Source organism: Papaver somniferum, chromosome 11, assembly GCF_003573695.1.
Source record: "Papaver somniferum cultivar HN1 chromosome 11, ASM357369v1, whole genome shotgun sequence".
In the NCBI taxonomy this organism is placed as follows: Eukaryota; Viridiplantae; Streptophyta; class Magnoliopsida; order Ranunculales; family Papaveraceae; genus Papaver; species Papaver somniferum.
In genome coordinates this window covers 131,192,115-131,197,584 of record NC_039368.1, presented here as the reverse complement: position 1 = coordinate 131,197,584, position 5,470 = coordinate 131,192,115, and the positions used below count along the sequence as shown (strand labels likewise).

Sequence of the window (5,470 nt, the reverse complement as noted above, 5' to 3'; positions counted from 1 at the left end):
TCTTCAAGTTCCTTTTCCAGGTCTTGATGCCATGGCCTAATCAAAAACAATCGATTCGAAATGAAGATATGACCATGTTCAAGGACCCAGACCCTTGAACCCGAGAGCCCCTGTCTGAAATCAAGGATTTATGAAACGACACTGTGACTTAGACAGGCCCCACATCGTTGACAGCAATTACTATGTAATCACCGGTGGACGGGAAGGCTGCAAACTCTGCCGCCAACAACACAAGAGAGTGGTGTGATAAGACGAAGAATGCCCAGGAATCCATCTTTCGTCAATCAAAGAGGTAGGTGAAGAAGAAGTGGCGGTATTCAAGGTTAGGATATTTGGTCTCCTCACCATAGGCGTCCCAATCAAGAATCCATTCATACCGGATTCAGAATGCGTGAAGCCAATCCCCCGGATCCAACTCATTACATCATGTATGATCGACAAAGAGATCAGTCCCTTTCAATCGTCATAGAAAAGCTATTGCAGGACAATCGGTGAATGCTCTTGATTGAAGGTTCCATCCATGGGTATGCTCTCTATATGATATATAATTTTCCTACGGATCCCCCTTTCCCCGTTTACTTCAACTGATGCTCTCCCTTCGAAAGATGATCTGTAACAAGCAGCATTATTTTTTACCATCTCTGGGTCTTTGCGCTTACCAACAAAGAGGCCCCTCCCCATCTCTAGCTGGCAGGGTTTAGATTGTGTCTGTTAGTCCGAGAGGTAGAAGTCAGCTGGGAATTGGGTACGATAATTACCACCCAGAGGATGATGTGCATGTACTACCCTCTGAGCTATCCTTGTCTCTCTTTCATCGTATAGAGAAGAAAGATTCTTTTGTACGCCCGGTTCACCAGGTTCTACCAATAGTAGAATGGCAGCTTGAATGATTCGTTCATGTATTAAGTTCATTCTTCATTTCCTCTTTTTCACAGTCGAGTTCCTAAACGACCTTGGCTCAACAGCGCAAGCAAGATAAATTGCCTTTATTTGATGTCGATTCATCCATACTTCCATTACTTTAAATTTACTGTATTTAATATCGATTCACCCAGACTTCCGTTCTTTGTAGAGGTCTCTTTAGCTTGCCGGCTGGGAGATGTATGAGTGGTAACATCCAAGTACGGATCTGTGAGAAGGGCGGTGGACAAAAATGGCCTTGTTGTACCTCACTCCCGTCTTCAACGGGGTCTGTTCTTTCTTTTTTGGGAGAGTATGCCAATATGATCTTAATGAGGTGCGAGGCTTTGCATCTGACATTCGTAGGGATGGGAGCCTGCAATAAATCCCTCCGGCCGGATATGACACTAGTGGTAGGTGGTCCCGCAGAGCTTTTGGAGAAGGGTAGCAAAGTGTAAGCACAACAATGAACCGCGGCGAACCCCCAGACGACCTATGTAAGATTAGGGGGATATCCTCAGTAGTTGGTGACCCTATCACTTTGCCACGGAACCTCACTGATATAAGTACGGAATGCTCATACGGGAAATCCGACCTTTCTTTCTAGTCTACTCAGGGGGGTGCAGACACACCTGCGCGGATGACAGGTAACAGTTACAAGAATAGAGGGGAAGTGAAGAGTACCCGACGACATTCAGGGAAGGATGTAGACCCATCGGACATGGATAATCATTCGGGTCCTGGAAGAGGTGGCGACACCAGTCTAAGCTGTATGAGTCACTGAAACGACGGCAGGAGCTGATCTATCAATAGAGGTAGCAGCATCCCTTTTACAATATGAATAAAGAAATCAAGGTCGAAGTTTAGACCGCTCACAGTAGTTCTACCTATAGAAAAGATCATGAAAGAGGCGATCAGAATGGTACCCGAATCCATTTACGATTCCGAGTTTCCAGACACATCTCACTTCCGCTCGGGTCGAGGCTGCCACTCAGCCCTAAGACGGATCAAAGAAGAGTGGGGAACCTCTCCTATTCAGTCGAGATCCTCCGGAACCTCTCGCTGGTTTTTAGAATTCGACTTCAGGAATCACATCATCGACCGACATCGACTTATCCCAATATTGAAGGAAGAGATCGACGATCCCAAGTTCTTTTATCACACCCAGAAACTTTTAGGAGCCGGATGCCGAAAAATGAACGTCCCTGATTCCGTCCCACACAGTGTACTACTATCGGCCCTACCAGGCAACATCTACCTACACAAGCTCGATCAGGAGATAGGTAGTATCCGAAATAAATACGAAATTCCGATGAGAATCAGATCGATTCTCTCACAGTTCTCAGGTCGTATTGATGACCAGGCTGTAGAAGAAGCAAGCTTCAACGCTCCCCAAGACAACGGAGCCATCTTTTTGAGGAGGGTCAAGACCATCCAACGCAAAGAGGCCTTTTATTCCCTTGTTTCGTCGTGGCACACACCGCCCACAAGCACCCCCCCCCCCCTTCGTCGGGGGACTAGAAAACTGGGGGAGCGTCGGCCCTTGACGCCTTCCTTAACAAGCCCTCTCCCTTTCTTGTAGGACAAGAAATTAAGAAAACTCCCTCTGGTCGAGTACGCTACAGGCCCTCTCTCTTCCTTTGCGCCGCCGTTCCGAAGGTCGAATTTTATGGTAGAGAACGCAAGAATTCGTCCATGACAGACCGCAAGATCAGCAGAAGGGGCCTGCTGATAGAGCTGGGTGGAGAGGCGAGACCAGTTATCAGTTCAGAGAGACTGTAAGCCATTAAAAGACCATGACTTAATAAGGATTTGTTACGTGCGATATGCCGAAGACTTACTACTAGGAGTCGTAAGTGCTCTATGGATTCTCATGGAAATACAAAAACGTCTCACCCACTTCCTACAATATGGCCTGAACCTTTGGTCTGCAGGATCAACAGCAATAGATGCACGGAGTACGGTAGAATTCCCCGGTACGGTCATTCGGGAAGTCCCTCACTCTAAGAAAGTGAGTCCCATACAATTCTTGCGAGAGCAGGAGAAGCGTCTAAGGGTAAAGCACCGTATCCATATAACTGCTTACCACCTACGCTCCGCCATCCATTCTCAGTTTAGGAACTTAGGTAAGAGTCTCCCGATCAAAGAGATGACGAGGGGGATGAGCGGAAGAAGGAGTCTACTGGACGCGGTTCAACTATCAGAGACTCTTAGAACAGAAGGAGTCAGAAGTCCCCAAGTAAGCGTATTATGTGGGACCATCAAGCACATCCGGCAAGAACTAAGGGATATATCCTTCTTTCATAGCTCAGATCGGAGCAAGGTGCCATCGGACGCAGTGTCACGATCGGGCATGAGTGTAACGATTCAGAAGTTGCCATTGTATACTCGGAAGGCGGCGGGAGAAAGAAGGGAACACTGGGCGAGATCTTTCAGCAGATAATTCCCTATACAGATAGAGTCCCCTATCAAAAACATACTCCGAAGGCTTCAGGATCGAGGTCTCATTAGTCGAAGAAGACCCTGGCTAATCCACGTGGCCTACTTGACGAACGTCAGCGACGGAGACATCGTAAGTCAGTCCGCGGACATCGCTATCAGTCCTCTGTCCTACTACAGGTGTCGCGATAACTTTTCTAAAGTCCGAACGATTGTCGACCACCAGATTCGCTGGTCTGCTATATTCACCCCAACCTAGAAGCACAAAACCTCAGCGCGAAATATAATCCTAAAGTACTCCAAAGACTCAAGTATAGTCAGTCAAGAAGGTGGTAATGCCTTAGCAGAGTTCCCCAACAGCATAGATCTTGGGAAGCTCGGAACCGGTCACGACCCGACACTCAACTACTAGTGTCGATGTAGTAGTTTTTTCTATTAGTTGCAGACTTCTTCGTAGAGTAGGCGTTGTCTGCTATCAATTCCATGAAAATTCTTTTTCATACAAGGACAGGTTGGTTCGAGTACCCCTTGGTCAAAGTAAAGTAGGTCCTGATTCCAGGACGGAGCTGTATGACGTGAGAGTGTCACGTACGGTTCCTTTGAGAAGGGTGTGATACCACCACCTATCAGGACCGAAGAGCGGTCCAGGGAGCTGCATCCCTACTCACCTGGTCTATGCATATCGCTCTCCCCAGGAGGTTGGTCGCCTATCCTAGATCTTCTCATTTCAAATAATATCCCGGCTCTATCTGGTTTAGTATTAAGGTGATTCTCTTTCCGTTCCTATATATATTGGTCAGTGCAGCATTTCCATGATATCTTTATGATCAATTTATGGGACCTGGTCGGAAAGTGTTCTTGCCTCTATCATTAGCTCGGGTAGTCTTCGTTTCTTGTGTTTCAATCACCTTTCAATGGATGCCTTAGACAGTCAGTGTCATAAGAAGCAGACTGGGCTACTCCCAGAAAATGCCCCGTTCATAGTTTTCTTTTTATTCGTTGTTGGGAGCAGAGCAGATGAGAGGTCAAGTCAGATTGTCAGAACTTAAAGTTAGCGTAGTGGCTTCTAGATTGAACTCTTTTATTTCGGAATCATTCTATTAGTGTCTTCTTGCCCCAAGCTGACCAGCTGAAACTAAGGGGTAGCCTTTCGAGGGAGTTCCTTCTTTCCTCGATAAAGAAAGAGACTATCAAAGCGTAGCCTTTAAGAAAGGATATTCCTCACCCAGTGCTGAAAGATAAGGAGATAATCGATGTACAAAGGCCTCTTAAATAGGTTCACAATTGAACTACTATAATAAGTAAAGGGAGTGGAGCTTTGCATTTAAAGGGGAACAAGCAAGCTAGGTACTTAAGTCAGAATTGATAGGTACGTGAGGAGGTCTTGACAGTTAATTGTATTAAGGATTACGCCTTCCACTAGTGGATATCTTGGGAAGCAGAGGGATCTAGTCCTGAGCAGCTAGAGTTCAAAAAGGGTAGAGGTTTCAAGATAGTAAGTCCTAATATTACGGAGTTTCAGTGATCCATGCAGTAACGGGATGCCTTTTGAAAAAGAGAATTTCTTGCTGCTTAAAGAGAGTCTTCTATGGGGTAAGCTCGGACTGAGATAAGGAGCTATTTAGCATACTCGTATTAACTGGGATGGGCTTTGGAGTCCTATTGAACCATAATTTGCGGCAAGAGCTGCAATCGAGGGCTAGAATGTCCTAGTCTTTAGTCTATTGGTTATAGGTATCTAGTATCACGAGTAAAAGGGGCATGAAATACACTATTAAAGGCTCATGCTTTGAAAGTTACTGTTTTTAATTTAGTATACACCATCTCCTAGCTGAACTGCTTTGAAACGATCTAATGGCCAAAAATGACGGAAGTGGGCTCTCGAGATGGACTGTTCTGCGTATGCTATCGGCTCTGCCTGCAGGAGGGGGGTTACCAGATTACCTTCTACTACCGTCGGGATGAGGTGGACCACCGAGATGCACTGCCCCGCCAAGCGGATGACCCAGAAATAGCTAAGATACAAAAGCTGGGAAAGGCTCTTAAGTCCCGAAACTTTTCGAGTAGACTCTATTTTCTCGGAGGTCCTGCCGCCGCAGGGATGCCTCTCCGATCCTGCTTTTTTGAGATC

General features: G+C 46.3%; 1 pseudogene; it reads left to right on the top strand.

The window, feature by feature from the left end:
- The first annotated feature begins 1,761 nt into the window (after positions 1 to 1,761).
- LOC113325180 lies at positions 1,762 to 3,751 on the top strand (annotated as a pseudogene).
- Positions 3,752 to 5,470: the final 1,719 nt, after the last annotated feature.